Here is an 18,204-nt window from a genome sequence, read left to right on the forward strand (position 1 = left end):
CTCATCCCATGTTAAGGGCTCTTGAGCTTCTGCTGACTTTGTTAGGTAAGACAGTCTTGGGGGTGGAACACCTTTGTTTTCCCTGGATGAGCGTCTGACAACAGGTTGGTCTGACCTTTCCGCATCCTCAAAATCTGAGAGTCCTTCTCCAATTGATTCCCCTTCTCCAACTGTACTGTCTTCTTCAATGATCCTTTCTGTGTCTGTTTCCTCTGCCTGTTCCTCGTTAGATACAGATGAGTTGCTTTCAGACATCTGCCTTGGTATGGCATTTATATACACTGGCATGTCTATTATGGTTCTAGTTTCATATTCTGGATGATAAGGCTCATCTGGGATAATCCAGCCTTTATCAACCCTTTTGTTTTCATCAAAATATGTAACATGTCTTATGCCAACAATGCCAGTTTTCAGATTCAAAATTCTATATCCTTTGTGTCCTGGAGCATAGCCAACTAAAATGCCCCTTTCTGTTGTGGAATCCAGCTTATGCCTTTTTTGCTTTGGTACATGAGCATATGCTGTACTTCCAAATGTTCTTATGTGTGACAGGTTTGGCTTCCTACCATGCCATGTCTCATGTGGTGTGCGCTCAGCGCCTTTAGTTGGCATTCTGTTTTGTAGGTACACTGCTGTGAGAATGGCTTCCCCCCATAGTCTTTTAGGGAGATTGCTATCTGACAGCATACATCTGGTCATTTCCACAAGTGACCTAAATTTTCTCTCTGCAACAGAATTTTGCTCTGGTGTATAAGCTACTGTTGTGATATGTTGAATGCCTTCTTGTTCTATAAATGTGCGCATGCTTTGTGAAGTGAACTCACCACCATTGTCGGTCTGAAGAACCTTTGGTTTTCTTTCAAATTTATTGCTCACCATGGCTACGTATTTCTTCAGCATGTCTGTGACTTGACTTTTCTCTTTCAGCAAATAGGCCACACAATATCTAGAGAAATCATCCAAGAATATCAGCACAAATCTGTTATTTCCCAATGATGGGATATTAAACGGTCCACATAAGTCACTGTGTATTAAGTCCAGCACTTTATTACTCCTATTTCCTGTGTATGCAGGAAATGAGGGTCTCACACCTTTTTGAGTAACACAGTCTATGCATTTCTCCATTTTACCAGCATCTGCACTTATCTGAATGCCGGTGGCTAGTTGCTTACTGTAAAGATCCTGGATCACCTTAGAATCACGATGTCCCAGGCGGCGGTGCCAGATTTCCAGACTACATTTACCATCATTCTTCCTTACTTGCGCCATATGTGAGGCTTCACCTGAAATGTTCAGCTTATAAACATCATTATGCATAAAAGCTTCAGCATACACTTCATCATTTTTAGAGATTGTGCACTTACTGTTTTCAAAATGAATCACAAATCCCTTCTTATCTAATGTAGATACACTAAGCATATTACACACTGCTTGGGGAATATACAAGACATCACTTACAGGAATTTCTTTAACTTCATTAGACACTTTGCATTTTAAGAATCCAATACCTTTTGCTTGGATCTTAGCAGTCCCTGCGTTTGCAGTTTTAAGAATACCTTCCTCTGGACACATTTCCTGAAAGAAATTCTTACAATTGGTTAAATGGCATGTGCTCCCTGAATCCAAAATCCAAGTACTTTCATTTGAATTATTATTTACCATAGTCAAAGATTTTTCTGCCATTAGAAAGCCCTTGTGTTTATCTTTGTCCTTCATACATTTCCTGGTTTGAAAATTCTTTAGTTCCATTGGCTTAGGTGAGCTAGAGGGAGTGTTTTGTGTTTCCTTACACCATTTAGATACATGTCCCTCCTTTCCACATGAGTAGCAAATCAGCTTGCCCTTGGGTGGAGTTTTCCCATAGCTCCGCCTTCCTCTGTTCTTTGCCAAGAAATTTGTTTCATTTCTCTCTGACTTGCTTTGAGAACACATCTCCTCAGAATCATTTATTATGCATTCCTGCCTTAGTTTTGATGTTGCCTGTTCAAAAGATTGCCCTTCAATGGCCTCATTTACAGACCTAAAAACATCAAACTTCTTTGATAGTGAGGTAAAAAGAAATGCTCTTTTCAATGCATCACACATGGGAATTCCAGAAAGTTCTAGCTTTTGAAATGAAGACATAAGATGCATAATGTGATCATTACATTTACTTTTATCCCTTAATTTGGTTTCATTCAACTCTGCCAACCAAATTGGTTGCTGCTTTGCATATGTAGTTGCATACATAGTTCTCAGTTTATATAAAATGTCCTTTGGTGTATCTTTTCCCTCCACTAATATGGCTTGTTTCTCTGAGAGAGCTTCCAAAAGCATGCACTTCACATAATAGTTTGCATTGTCCCATTCAGCCATATTTTCAGCTGTTCTGTCTTGGTCTAAGCATATATTTAATCCTTTTGCTCGAAGGAGACATATGAATCTTAGTTCCCATTGCTGATAATTAAACTCAGTTAATTTAGGCACCTTGAGAGAATAGAAAAATGGTGAATTTCTTCCCTCAGCCATTTTCTTAGCCTTCTGTCTGCTGTGTGGGGGGAGAGAGAGACAGACTGAATCTTTCCTTTAAAACTTAAGAGAAAAATGTGGCCTTTTTTTCTGCCTGGTAATATTTCTCTTCTTTTTCAATTCCTGGCCCTGGGCCCATAACCCTTTTGTTGGATTATTTGTAGTAAATAATTAGCAGATTTTAGTACACACAGCTTCAGCTTTAGAAATGTTAATTTCTTTCTTCATCTCTCTCTCATTCACCCCAGAATAATTCACTGCTGAGTCACTTTAAAGTTGAAGTAACAAAACATCTGTTTACTCACAGTTTGTAGTTAGATTATAATCAGACAGGCTTTTATATACATATTACTATACATTTGTATTATCAGCTCCTTCCATGTGCTTAGATGGTAATGGATGCTCACACCACCATAGATCCTCTCAGGTTAGGAGAGATCATGAGCTCCATGTGCTCCATGTGCTGCATCTGCTGCATCTATCCCCCACAGGAAGTTGCATAGCTGTGTGACCTCTCTAAGTAATTCACATCAGAGGTCACAGAGTAATCACAGAGAAATAATAGGTGACAGGCAATGCATGTAAAATACAATTACATTCCAACAGAAAGAAGGTTCTCCCCCAAAATCTTTGCAAGCTAAGTAGTTATTCTTACTGAAGATTTTTATTTTTGTAATTTTTTGGTGTCGAGATATAGGACAGGAAGTAGGGAGTGCTATGATGGTGGAATGGTGTTGTTGCATTTCTCGAGTCTTCGGGACACTGTAATACACCAAAAAAACTGAGCAAAATTAACAATTTTTATAAACGTGGAGGGGCATAATTGAACAAAAACGTCTATCTCCATGGGCGTTTATCTCCGAGAACGGGTCCGTGAAGGGGTGGACCGAACCGTATTTTCGAAAAAAAATAGACGTCCATGTTTTATTCAACAATGTGTGAGCTGGGCGTTTTTGTTTTTCAGCGATAATGGAAAATGAAAGCGCCCAGCTCAAAAACGAATAAATCCAAGGCATTTGTTCGTGGGAGGGGCCAGGATTCGTAGTGCACTGGTCCCCCTCACATGCCAGGACACCAACTGGGCACCCTAGGGGGCACTTTTACAAAAACAAAAAAAAAGGTAAAAAAGCTCCCAGGTGCATAGCACCCTTCCCTTGTGTGTTGAGCCCCCCAAATCCCCCTCAAAATCCACTGCCCACAAGTCTACACCATTACTATAGCCCTAAGGGGTGAAGGGGGGCACCTACATGTGGGTACAGTGGGTTTGGGGGGGTTGGACGACTAATAAGCATTAAGCAGCACAATTGTAACAGGTAGGGGGGATGGGCCTGGGTCCACCTGCCTGAAGTCCACTGCACCCCCTAACAACTGCTCCAGTGACCTGCATACTGCTGTCAGGGAGCTGGGTATGACATTTGATGGTGAAAATAAAAAGTTGTGAAACTTCATTTTTTGTGGTGGGAGGGGGTTAGTGACCACTGGGGGAGTCAGGGGAGGTCATCCCCGATTCCCTCCAGTGGTCATCTGGTCATTTAGGGCACTTTTTGGGGCCTTATTCGTGAAAAAACAGGGTCCAGGAAAAGTGTCCTAAATTCTAGCTAAAAACGCATACTTTTTTCCCATTATCGGTGAAATGCGCCCATCTCTGTTTGGCAAATAACCACGCCCCAGTTCCGCCTTTGCCACACCTCTGACACGCCCCCATCAACTTTGTCCGCATCCGCGACGGAGTGCAGTTGAAAACGTCCAAAATCGGCTTTCGATTATACCGCTTTATTCGTTTTTGTGAGATAAACGTCCATCTCCCGATTTAGGTCGGAACTTGGGCGTTTTTCTCGTTGGATTATAAGCAGGATAACATACTTATGATTTTTTCACACTAAGATACAGTTTGGTTTTGACCTCATATATATATATTTTTTTTGGTAGGTTTCTTTATTTTTTCAATTGAATATCTGGTGCCATGCTAGCTGAATTTATGTTTTCCCTTTTCAATAAAAGATTAAAACATGGTTTATATACAATATTGTTATTCTCTAGTACTTCAATTGTCACACTCATATGAACCAGCAGATACTGTATAAGTTGAATGCAGAAAAAGGGGTTGAAATTTCTAACGCAATTCGCTTATACCACAACCTGCTTATACCACAATGTGATTCCTTGAACCCCAAGCACTGTTTTATAATGGGGTTGAGCTGTATTAGAGATGTGCACAGATATTTTTTTCCTAAAACAAAACTAAATAAAACTAAATAAAATATAGTCAGGTCTCTACTGCCCTCCCTACAAAAAGAAACCAAAAAAACTTCCTGGTACCTCTCCCATTCACCTGTGGTGGTGGTGATGCTGGTGGTGCTGGTAGAACCTTCATCATAGGGTACGAGCAATCCCTGGTTCCTGCTGCTCTAGCAGTGCAGCAAGATGAATGACACCAGCAGATCCAGGCACCAGTATTATTTACTGCTGTACAAAATGACATTGACTGGACCGAGGGTCAACTTAGGGCCGAAATTAACACAAGCATCAGTCTTTGGTCCACTGGTGCCAATTCCTCTTGCCCCGTGCAGCTACCATCACCATAAAGAGGAAAGATGCTAGGGATGGGTTTATTGGGGAAAATCAGGAGGAACTTTTCATAGCAGGGGAATTTAAATTTAAAATGAACAAAAAACTAAATGTTGCTTGTTTTTCTTTTGACTGATTTTAAAACAAAAAAAAAAATGAAGCATAAAATTATTAAAACTATCTGCTTCATTTTCAATAAAAGCATATCCCTAAACTGAATCAGCATACCTGCCAGTTCTGCAGCTTTCACAGCATAGCAGAGGTTGCAAAACAAGGGCCTGGCTGCCAAGAGGTTACCATGGACCCATTAGCAGGTTATCTCCAACCATGTTATAATGGAAGCGGATGACAGTATCCAGAGGCAGCAAAAAAACTGAAATCCGTCATTGTTTGTACATATCTAGGTGTACTAGCATAACAACCACTTTATACAACAGAAGCAAATAGCCAATTCGGTCCAAAAATATATCAACCTTTCTGTCTGTGTGGATGTTTTAAACCAAAAGAATCATATTTTGGCTTATGTTAGTACGACATCCTGGAGCTTCACACACATTTGTGACTCTAGGGAAGAATAATTTACTTCTTTGTTCCACATGAAATATATTCTGATACATAGATATAAAAGTCTGCTGCCGATTGTAAGGAACAAAAATGCCCAGAGGCATGCACTCACTGCAAAACTGATTTCAAACACAGGATTAGCATATGGACATTGTGGAGACAATTCTATTATAGGACATCTACTACAGGTGTTAGATATGGCACTTATTTTAAGCTTATTCTGTACAGAAAAGTAAGTGTCTACTTCTCTTTACAGAATTCTAGTGCAAGTGGCACAGAACATATGTACATCTAGGCATGACCACTTACAGCTGGTGTAAATGTCTGCTGCCAGATATATGCATGAAGATGCACAAATTATAGTGCTTATGTGCATACATGTGCTCTCTACCCATGCTCCACTCAAACTGCACCATGCGCCTGCCCACTGACAAAGTACACACAATCAAAGCATAGTGCATACTTTTCCACTAGTCACTATTCTATCTGAGGTCACTTACATGCAGAAATGCCCACTTATGCACACAAGTAAATAGGATACCAACATTTATGTGAATTCTTCTACCTAAAACTAAAGGGCTCATTATAGAATTACCCCCTATCCCTGGGAGTCAATATATTGCACCTTAATTTCCATTGCACATAACTTAATTGGTTAACTTAAGTAATGCCATACTGGGAAAAGACCAAGGGTCCATCGAGCCCAGCATCTTGTCCACGACAGCGGCTAATCCAGGCCAAGGGCACCTGGCAAGCTTCCCAAACTAGCTAATCAATGCTGTCAATTGAATGTTAACAATTATCAGCACTAATTGGCATTAATTAAGATTTACGTGCACGATTTGCTGTAGGCACGCAAACATTTGAGTGCAGGCTAAAAATTAGTGCTTCGCTAATGATAGAGACACCCATTATTGTCTCTATCGTTAGTGTGCACTAATTTTTAGCGCACACTAAAAGATTTGCTCACCTACAGTGTGGCTTAGTAAACAGGGTCCTAAGTGTATTCTGTAACATGGTGCGCTTAAATTCTAAGCCACATAGTTGAAAAGGGGGCATGGCAATGGGTGGGGCGTGGGTGCTAGACTATGGAGGGTGGGGAAAGGGAGAGAAAGGTAAAATATGTCAGCCCATGTGCAGAGAGGGAGAGAGATGCCACTAAACAGGCAAGGGGGGAAAGAGACAGAGATGGCAGACCACAAGGGTGGGGGTGGGTGCAGCAGCGGGGCCCTTAAGATTGTTTGCCACGGGTCCAAATTTGTCTCTCGGCAGCCCTGCATGTATGTACTTTTCATGTGCATATCTGATCATGTAATTTTGTAAGAACCTTATTCTGCAGGTAAAACAGGTGTTACATGCAGAAAAAGCTTTATGAATAATCTGGTAGAGGAATCTTTTTGCCTGCCTGTTTCAGCTCTTAAGCATTCTTCCTGTGTCATAGGCAGGTGATTGGACAGTTCCCTTCCAAGCATTGAGGTTGCCAATTTCTTTTCATGACTATGTCATGTCTCACTCTTGGAGAACAATGAATCATGTAGCAACAAATTCGTACTGTCAATGTTTTCATGTTCTTCTTAGGGCAATTACAACAGAGCAATTACTTGTATTATGAAGAGACAGAACCTGAACAAGCCAAAGCAGAATTCTTAGAAACGGCAAATTACCTACTATTTGAAGGCAACCCAACACATCACCAAGAACAATGAATAGTTCATGATTTAGTATCTCATTTGTTTGTATAAGCAATATTTACAGTGCTAGGTAAGCATCTGCATCCAGTTAGTCATAAAAAAAAGAAATTTCCGCAATATATTTTTCAGGAACAATAAAAATTTTTATGAGAACTTTTTAAAGATTTATATAGGTAAATCAGAAAGGAAAAAAAAAACACAAAATATTCACATTAAGCAAATAGATTAACTCTTAATTGAAACAACAATATAGCTCAATGTTGTATCCCCATTATCAAAAGAGGGCAAGAAAATAAGGAAAGAAAGAGTATAATAAGTGAAAGAATGCATATTCTACAAAAGCTACATTAATTCCTAAACAAGGACTTATACTAACCATCTTCCCTGTAGCAATATTCATATGTAGTACCCAACTGCAATCCATACTAAAACTGTGTGTCCTTTTAGTAGGGCCAGATCTACCACTGGATGCAGCAGGGTAGCCCTAGTGAAGGTAGGGTACTAGTAGTGGCAGTGATAGTAGAGGAGGAGGAGATGAAGCATATCCAACAAGTGAAAGAGAAAGGGGCAGAGATACTGCAAACAGTAGGAGAGGGAGGGGTAGGGAAGAGGAGAAGCTGGACATGGGGAGGATAGGAAATGGAAAAGAAGATGCTAGATATCTGATAGGGGGATAGGGAAGAGTGATGCTGGATACTTCAGGGGGAGGGAAAAAAGAAGAAATGCTAGATACATGGGGGGATAGGAAAGGGAAGGGGAAATGTTGGACACCTGAGGGGTAAGGAAAGGAAGGGCAGATGTTAGACACCTTGGGGAATAGGGAAGGGAAGATGCTGGCTACCTGGGAGTAGTAAGGAAAGGAAGGAAGGAGAGATGCTGGACTATGGAGGGTGGGGAAAGAGAGAGATAGGGAAAAGCTAGACATGGAGCAGGAGACAGGGAAGGGAGAGATGCTAGATACAGTGGACAGGGAATGGAAGAGATGTTGTACATGGGAAGAAGGAAAGGCAAGAGACATTGGATATGGGAAGTAGGGACTAGAAGCGGAAATACTGGATTATGGGGCAACAGAGAAGGGAAGGTGCTGGACTGGGATAGGTGGAGAAAAATGCTGGGATACAGAGCAGGGGGAGGAAAGTGAGGGGGAGATGCAGGACACGGGGCATGGAAGGAGATGGAAAAAGGGGGAGCTGTTGAGACACTAGGAAAAGAATGAGAGATGGTGGCTAGAAGGACTGGAGTGAAGAAAACTGAAAGCTGTAGGTAGATATAGTAAAAAGGGAGATTAAGGTCTGAATAGTGAGGAGGTATCAAATATGAGTGGATAGAGAAGCAGAAAAATTAATAGAAGACAACTTAAAGTAAAAAATCAATGTCAGAGATAGATATGGGGAGGAAGTGATAACAGAAAGAGAAAATAAATGACAAATGGACAGGACAGGTGACCCTGAAAACAAAATTAAGAGAAGACAGGTAGAGAAAAGCAGCAACCAGAGACAGGTAGTGAGACAATTAGAAAAATGGCCAGACAACAAAAAACGGAGAAAAGAATTTTATTTTCAGTTTAGTGATTGGAAAATGTCAGTTTTGGGCATTTATATCTCCTATCTTTCTATTTTGAACAGTACTTGGCAAAATTCATCATTGTTTCTATTTCTCTAGTATTGCACAGTATGAACAGGGTGGATTATTGGGTTTCAATTGTTAGCATAGAGTTTCTACGTATGGATCTATAATAATCCAGTTTGTTCAGTATTCCCAGTAGGTATATTGATGATCTAGAGACTATTGTGATAATTATAGTTCTCTTTTCTGGGTAAGTAACTTGTGTGAGCTTTGGTCCTGGGTGACTTTTGTAAAATTCTATGTTACTTCATGATATGCCTGGCAAGCAGAACAATTAATAGCATGACAGTCCAGTGTACAGGGTCAGTGATCAGTATTTTTCATATTAGAGTTCTCAGCTATAACTGCTATTATTTTCACTTATCTCTTGTATTGATGGCTGTATTGATTATTGTAATATTGTATATTTAGGAACAACACAGAATAATCTCAGACATTTACAAACACTCCAAAATACTGTGATCCTTTTTGCTTATCTCTCATATTGATTACTATTTTGATTATTCTAATATTGTATATTTGGGAACAACATGGAATAATCTCAAACACTCCAAAATACTGCTATGCATTTACTTTGCAGAACATGGAAATTTGATCATGTCACTCAGCTATTAAAAAAAGTTTCATTGCTTACCAATACATTATAGGATATTGTGTAAACTTTTAACCCTTACTTTTAAGGGTTTTCAGATGGGAACCCTTCATTATTTGGTCAACTTGACAATTCCCTATACTATAAGTACTAGAGCTCTTCAGTCTTTAAATGACCACCGCTTGGTGCTACCTAGTCCTAGATTAGGTAAACTGGAACTGACCAGACATTGTGTCTTTTTCTTTATGGCACCATCTCAATGAAATAATCTTCCAGTTCAAATCCAAGGAAAATTATCTTTTCTTATTATCTGTATGAAAGATTGTGATTCTTCTCTGATAATGTAACTAGTCCCCCCCCCCCAGACAGGGTTATTTCCCAGAGATGTGGTCTCAGGACAGCGATGTTATAGTCGTGGCTGCTGTCAGAAAACACACTCAGGATTAGGGGACTAATGCAGGATACTATCCTCGTCTTCCGCCCTCAAAGGACGGAAGAGGAATTAAAACTAAAGTTCAGGATTTTTCTGATAAAGGAGAACAAACTTAATTTCCCATGTTGTTTAAACAGTTTTAATTTAATAATTTGAGCATTTAAAACAAACATAAACTCAACTCTCTTGTACAGTTCATCAAACTTTGCTTAAAACTCTATAATCAAACATATAATACTTATTTTATTATTAAAATAACTTTCTATCTTCCTACAGATAAATCAAACATCTACTTATATCCAGCGCACTGTCAGATAAGTGTCTCTTTCTTTAACCTTTTCCTTGGGAGATGTAAATGTTATTGTGTATCATTCATGTGAGTATAGTTTGACAAGAATTTGATTCTTTGCTTTACTCTCTTTTCAGGTTTTCAGCCAATTCTCTTTGCCATGGACTTTGGGTAAGTATCTCGTGTTTTTATTTTCTTTCATGTATTTCTGTGTATATTTCTTTCCTATTATGTTTCTTGTTCAGTGTATACAGTTACTTAGCTGTAGAAGTTTTGTTTCTTTCTCTTTCCGGCCTTGCTTGCGTTGGAGCTCGTGAGTTGTCCGGTTTTCTTCACTTTTTCTATGGTCTTCCTCCTTCACCTCTCTCTTAATTAAAATAATTGGAAGGAAAACCTTACTCTTCCTACTTTCTTCTTTTAACAATCTTTATCAGGGAGTGCTGTCAACAGCGGAACTGTGGGCTCTATTTAAGTAAAATCAATATAAATAAATGGCCCTTACTTTCCAGCGCCTATGCTATTGATTTCTTTTCCCTACTTATTCAGAGAGAGATTGACCGTCCCTTTCACACAATTACTCTTTCACATTTCTCAATCACTGTTATTCAAACTCCCATTTGTCAATTTTCCTTAAACTATGACTCTACTTTCCTTGAATTATTCCTTAAATTTATCCCTAAAACCTTACCCAAATACACCTTAAGCTACTATTACTATTACCCCAATAACCCCTTATTAACCAATTCCACTTAACTCCTATCTTATACCCCAGTTCATACAAACCTAACAAAATTTTAAAACTTATACTATAAAATACACCTTCCTTACACACCTTACTTTCATTCACCCTCAATCACCAGAAACTTTCCCCAAAATCCTAACTTTTACCCTTAAAACCCTCCTCTCACTACCAGCACCTCCTCAACACCTCCACTCTCTCTGATCAACAATCTCACTCTTCCCAACTGCTCACTCCCCAGTTGCCTTGGTAACCAGCCTTGGCTTGCGTTCCAAACCAGCCTTGGCTTGCGTTCCAAGACCCTTCCAGCCAATCCCTGACTAGTACCAACATTCCAATCTCCACTGCTGACCAGCGGAATTCTGGCCAGCAGTGCAAAATCCCCATTTTAACCCCATAGAAACTAATGGAAAATTAATAAAATTAAATAAAAACCCTATAAAACTATATCCAAATCACCCCAAAATTTCTACATCAATTAAACTTCCCATTCCCTATTAAATCCTGCTTTTAAAATTTAAAAATACCCCTTATTACAGTCCGCCCGCAATTATCTCTCCTAAACCCCCCTCAAAAATCCCAAAATAATTTAAAACCCACTCTAAAAATTCAATCCCCCTCCCCTCTACCTGCTACGTCGAATTTAAAATTTTACCATGTAATTAACCCCTTAAAACCCACACTACACCAGAACACCCCCAAAAAATATTAAAATTTAAAATGTAACCCCCCTAAAAATATTTAAATTCAAAAAACTAATCCGATAGAAAAATCAAGAAAAATCCCCTGATCCTGAATCTAAAAACCAAATTAAAAAAACTTAAACCCCTGATTTTTTAAAAATCAAAAACCGAACTTATACAATTTAAAAATAAATAAATGGAAATTTTAGGTTAAAAAACCCCTTACCTTAATGTAGATTTTCTCCACACTCGATGCCTTCCCTCGGTTCCGGTCCCGGACGTCCTGGGGCGAAAACGGATCCAAAAATAAAAAAAAAACCAAAGCCGGCCCAAAATTTAGGCCCCGGCTTCGGCCTACTCGCGTAGACGCGCGCCGCCTCATGCACACTCGCGCCGACGTTCTTTACTCGCCGGCCATCTTGTTTCTTAAAAAAATCAATTCCCGGCGCCCTGCCTCCTGCAGATCTCCTCCGGCCTCCGGTTTCCCTCTTCGGGCCCGGGAACATGCTCCATTGCTCCCGGGCCCCGGAACTCACCATTTGGCCTCCGAATCCGGCCCAACTCGCCCCGAACCTCCTCCTCACTCCCGGGGAAGCGCTCCATCGGCCCCCGGGAGTTAAAACTTCAGCGCTGCCGCTTTCAGCCCCACACCAGCCCAAACCAAAGCCCCAAAACCCCGCGAACCGCCGGAGCAAAACGGCCCTAAAACAGGGCCCGAAAAACCCACCAAATTTGTTGCGCTGCCTGCTGCAGCGCTCCTTTAAACACCGGACCCCGAATCGGCTCAAAAAACCTCCCCAGCTTCCCTAACGGGCCTGAAATCGGCCCCGAACCTTCAATCCCTCCCCGGACTCCCAAATTTTTGCAGCGCCAACTCCCTTCCCCGGACAGCAACGCCGGCTCCGGGAACGCTGCCTTTTGCAGCGCTCCTTCCCGGAGCACCCCCAACACCCAGGACCACCACTGCCAGCTTGCTCCTGGCCCGGGAACATTCCCGGACCTTCCCAGCCTACCCCAGTGGCCCCCAAGACCCAGGTAAGTATTTTTTTTTTCCCTTTATTCCTTAACCCTGGTTACAATAATGATCATTACATAATCTGTTCTTTTGAAAATTTAATTTGCTTATACACTGCTTTGGCCTGTATTTTCAGTAAAGGCAGAATAGCAAATATAAATATACTAAACATATCATCTGGGAATATAAATTACATTCTTTTTTCTTGGAGCAACAGCCTGGCTAGTGTTCTGAGTAAAGGGACCCTGCATCCCCCAGCTCCCTATCCAGTGCTTTGAAGGGGTTATCCATTTTCAGTGCCTTGGGGAAACCATCTCATCCTTTGCCTCAGGCAGCAGATTGCCTTGAGCCAGCATGTAAGGGAGGGGCACACAGCTGAAGGTTCACTTAGGGAGTCAGATACCCTTAGGCCTCCACTGCTCTTTAGAAGGGTCACACCAAGTAATGCAGACCAGAGCAGTGTAAAATTTCTCTAGAGCACTCCCTTCAGAATTTGCTGCAATGTTGGTTCATCAGACCTAGAATAGCAAGAGGCTTCTAGTGACTGTGTGGACAATTTTGTTAGTTTTGATGAATGTAGGAGCTCTTCCTTCCTGCTCACCTAAATTTTATTTTTAATTGTAAGGTATAATTTTATGGTTAAACAGACTAAGAGTCACAACCAATAATGAGAAGGAAGAGGTTTTCCTTCTGTAGACTTTTGTTAGTATTAGAGAGAGGTTTTAGTCCACCTGTCCTGTCAAAAGAGAGAGGGAGAAGGGGACCTCCCAACCTGAAAGATTAAGCTGCCAACGAGGCTGGATGAGAAAGGAGATTTTAATAAAATGGGTATCCATCGTGGGAAGAGGGGCTGAAAAATTACTATCAAAGATGTTCATCCAGACGAGAAAGGTGAAGGCAATATTAATAAGATAAAAACCAGAGTAAGGAGCAAGAGCAAGCATAGGAACCCAGGTATGTAAAAGGAATCCATTTAAGGAGTAGGAGTTTCCTACTCAGAGAACCCAAAAAGAGACTCAAGCAGCAAACCAACCCCTCGATCAGACCTGTGAACCCCCAAACAATGCCTTGACCCCCGAAAGAATCCCAACCACCCTCATTCATGCACCTAAGACCCTGAAATCAGAGTCTGACCCCCTCAATCCATACACCCCTCCCTCTGAAAGAATGCAAGAATTCCCACCCTGATAGGAAACTCCTCACCCCCTGTGCACAAACTTCCCCTACTGGCCAATCCTCCTGGGACCTATGTGTCAGCAGTGGTAGATCAGTGGTCCAGGGAGGCAGCAATCTTTCTTTCCTGTCATTCTGATAAGCACCATAATCCAAAATGGTGCCAATAATCCCCTGGCAGTAGGCTCACATTATTATCGCTATGAGTCATCCTTCCTCATAAGGAGATGTTTTTGTTACATAGAAGAATGACCACTAACAGTAGTACCACAAGACTACCACTAGGATCATCCACTTCTGGTACTTTGGCCGCCCTCCCTGCCCCATACCATGTGGGGTTCTGCAGGGTTCTAGTTTGTCTCCCTGTGAGAGGGTATACAGAACACTGCCCCTCACCCTTAAGAATAGTCCCTCAGATAGCCTCAGCCACCTTAAAACCACTAGTCCCGCCCAGGGAGGAAGTGAGATGGGAGGGGTGGAGTCAGAACCAGAAAGTATAAAAGGCAGGGCCAGAGTGGAGTCAAGGAGGCCCAGGGAAGGAAGAGCTGAAGCACCAGCATATGCCTATACAACCTATGTCTAGCGACCATGACCTGGCTGAGGTAAGCCAACTTTTGGATTTGAGACTTGTAAGCCTTATTCTGAGGTCTGGCTGGAGCCAGACCTGGAAACTCAGAGAGAGAGAGAGAACTTACAGTGATTGGGGCATGGTAGCCACAGACTTGTTTTGGGCCCTGGTTAAGGCTCTGTTTTGTGACAAAAATGTCTAAATGCTGCTTTATGCCACTTTTTAGACATTTTTCTCTTTCAAAAATGAGCCTCATAGTAACATTCAAAGAGGTGGAGCCATATGGTAACCCTATAGTTTCATATCAATTCACAGACTTGGCTTTTCACGTATCCTGAATTTTAAACAATAACTACCACGATCATAATAATACATAATTAGCCCCATTTTACATAGAACACTGAAGTAGGGACATTCACAATTCCCCCAGTATTTCACTAAAGGTTGTGCTGAAAGAAGAGCGTTTTGTAAATATATATATGGACACCAGTAAATAAACATTTATTTTCCAGCACCTTCAGCAGGAACAGCCATTTCAGAAGAAAACAAGTTCAAAAAGAGAACTTTATCACTCAAAGCTTTACACATTTAAGCACTGGTAACCAGGGCCGCCGAGAGATTGAGCCGGGCCTGGCCCCCGCCGCTGCCGCCACCGCCCCCCCCATCCCTACCACTGTTGCCTCCCTCTCTTGCTCTCAGGCCGCTGGCGCCGCAATCCCCAGTCTCCACCCACCCACCCCCAGACCCGTCAACAGCCTCCCCTCCATCCACCACCGTGACCGGGCCCCCTGCATTCAAATCGGCAGCGCCTCACTTCCGTGTGAAAGCGGCAGATCGCCTCCCTTCAGGCCTTCCCTCACTGTGTCCCGCCCTCGCCTGATGTAACTTCCTGTTTCCCCAAGGGCGGGGCACAGTGAGGGAGGGCCCAAAGGGAGGCAATCTGCCACTTTCACACAGAGGTGAGGCGCTGCCGATTTGAATGCAGGGGGCCCTGTCACGGTGGAGGATGGAGGGAGGCTATCAACAGAGCCGAGGGCAGGCAGGTGAGTCCGGGGACTGCAGCACCGGCAGCCTGGGAGGAGAGAGACCCCAGCACCGGGCCCCCCTTTGGAGGCCCAGGCCCAGGGAATTTTGTCCCCCCTGCCCCTCCCCCTCTCAGCGGCCCTACTGGTAACTACACTTGTAGGTGCTGATCCTGCAACACACACATGTGCCAAATTTCACAAAGCTGTATAACAATTAAGGAAATTATCGGTGCTAATTGACATTAATTTAAATTTACATATGCATCTTTAGGCTTCAGGATCTGAATGTAAATTTTATGCATGGATCATAAAAGGGGGTGTGGCCACAGGAAGGGCATGGGCAGATCAGGGGCATTCCTGGAATTTGTGCACAGTGTTACAGAATAAGGGGGATCTGTGCCTAATTTAGGTGTGAGAATTTACACCTGGTTCCAGTTGGTATGAATCCTCCTACCCATAATTAGGCGTGGATCATGGCACCAAACATGAATCGATAAATGGCACCCAACTCAGAGCACCCTTTATAGAACAGAAATTTTTATCGGTGCCCAAATTTGGGTGCCATTTACAGAACTGAGTCCCAAATGCTAAAAAGAAACTCTCTTATATGGTGTGTAGCCCCGCCCAGCGCATCCCAAGATACCCTGGGCAGTGCTGGGTGCCGTCCGGCATCAAAGGAAGAGGAGGGAGGCAGGCTACCTCCCTCATCCAACCCACAAGGTAGGGGGGTGGGTAGGGGGGGGTAGGTAGGGAGGGGGGAAGATTGATCACTGGACCACCAGGGACCCTTTGCTGGGGGGGTTAGGGGGGCTGAAGACCCTGTCACTCGGGGGGGGGGGTCGCCCACTGGGCCACCAGGGACTGTTTTGGAAATCTTGAGGGGAGTTGGGGGGGGGGTTGGAGACCCACCGGATCTCCAGCCCTCCCTGAACCTGAGGGGGGATTGTTGTGGGGACCGGAGGTCCACCAGACCTCCAGCCCCCGTTGCTCGGGGCAGGGGTACTTGGGGCCTGGTGGTCCTATGGACCTCCAGCCCCTGTGTTTGACAGGTTTAGGCTTTTGACAGCCCAGACCTGTAAACAAGTGCAGGAGGATTGTGCTGAGCGCATGCTCAGGCACAATTCTCCCACACTTCTACCCCATGATCAGAGATAATTGCGTGCTTAAATTTGCATGCAATTATCTCTGATCATAGGTCTTAATAACGCCCAGCGCTGTTCCAGCACTATTTTTGGAGCACTGTTCGAAACAGCACGGGGTTTTGATCATCTGCTTGTATGTTAGCACATGCTAACTTAGTAGTGCACATTAGTTTCTAGCTGATAGTGCATAAAGCTAAGAAAATAATGCATTTTAATGGTAAACCACATTGAAAACGTCACTCATTCTTTTATTTAATTGAAATAAAGGCAATATTTTGGAACATATTTATTCCTTTTTTCATACATTTGATTCTTGGTACCTTCACTCTTGGACTTCATCTTGGTAAGTGGTGGAGGTTTCCCTGTTTCTTTTGTTAGACCTATTGAAGAACCAGCTAAAAGAGATGTCTGATCTGAAGAAGAGATCTGTGAGGTCTCCAGAGTTCATGTACTATTTTCTTGATCCTTTAAAATATTTTATAACCTTTAAAGACTCTGATTGTACTCTGTAATTTTTTCAAGCTAAAAATTATAGGACGTATAACATTGGAACAATGTCCACAACTACAAAAATGCATGTCTTTTGCTAGGAAAAAGAGTGGAAAAGTCTCGTCCAGAGAAATTCAAGCCAAGCTGCAATATGTCATCAGGACAAAGCACGATATTAAACTCAGCTGTACAACTGAATTCAATATCAAATCTGTAAAGGGGTGTACAAGCCAGGAGTCATAGGTAAAATGAATGATGACTTTAAACAAAATTGGAAGACCAGTCAGAGGTTTCGCAACACACTGTAATCCAACACAGTGCAAAATCATGCATCTGAGGTGCAGAATTCTAAGAACCAAATAACATTTTGAAGAACTCACGTTCATCAAACAAGAAAGTAACCTGGAAAGCCAGTAAATGTGACAAAGGAGCTGGAAAAGCTAGTACCAGAGTGAACGGAGAGATGTCACCAACGGACAGAAAGAAGCCACATGTTGTGACCCAGTAGTAGTGAGCCCCTGTGCCCCGACTGAGCACAGCCGCTGACCAGGATAGCAGGAAACAGACACAGTCCAGAACCAGTACTCCAACAGGCAAAGAAATAGTCAAATCAGTCCAGAGTCAAGGCAGGCAGCAAACAAGCGAAATCTGAGATAACTAGCCAAGGTCTGGTACACAGGAAAAACAGGAACAGAAGGAAGTCGGTGAACAGCACTCCGACAGCAACTCCTCAGAACAAATGAGGCCGAAGCAATGAAGGCCTGGGGGCAGTAATAGTGAAGAAATCTGAGCAAACCAAACTCAGGTGAAGCCAACATGGCTGCCACCATAGGAGATCCTCCCAAGACCAAATATGGAGTTCCTTCCTGATCTCGTTTATATAAGATGGCCGCCCCCTCCTGAGCTAGCCAAGATGGCCGCTGCCCGTGCTCTAAGCCGGATGATGGCTGCCAGACTTGGGAAATTGAAACCGACCCATCCTGGAGAAACATCAAAAAGCCGGCTAGCTCTGCCGGACCGCACCTCGCCGGCGAATCAGACGCGCAGGCCTGGAATCAGGTGAGGAACGTAACACCACACTTCTTTTGGTAAGGCCCCA

Source organism: Microcaecilia unicolor, chromosome 5 (assembly GCF_901765095.1).
Source record: "Microcaecilia unicolor chromosome 5, aMicUni1.1, whole genome shotgun sequence".
NCBI lineage: Eukaryota > Metazoa > Chordata > Amphibia > Gymnophiona > Siphonopidae > Microcaecilia > Microcaecilia unicolor.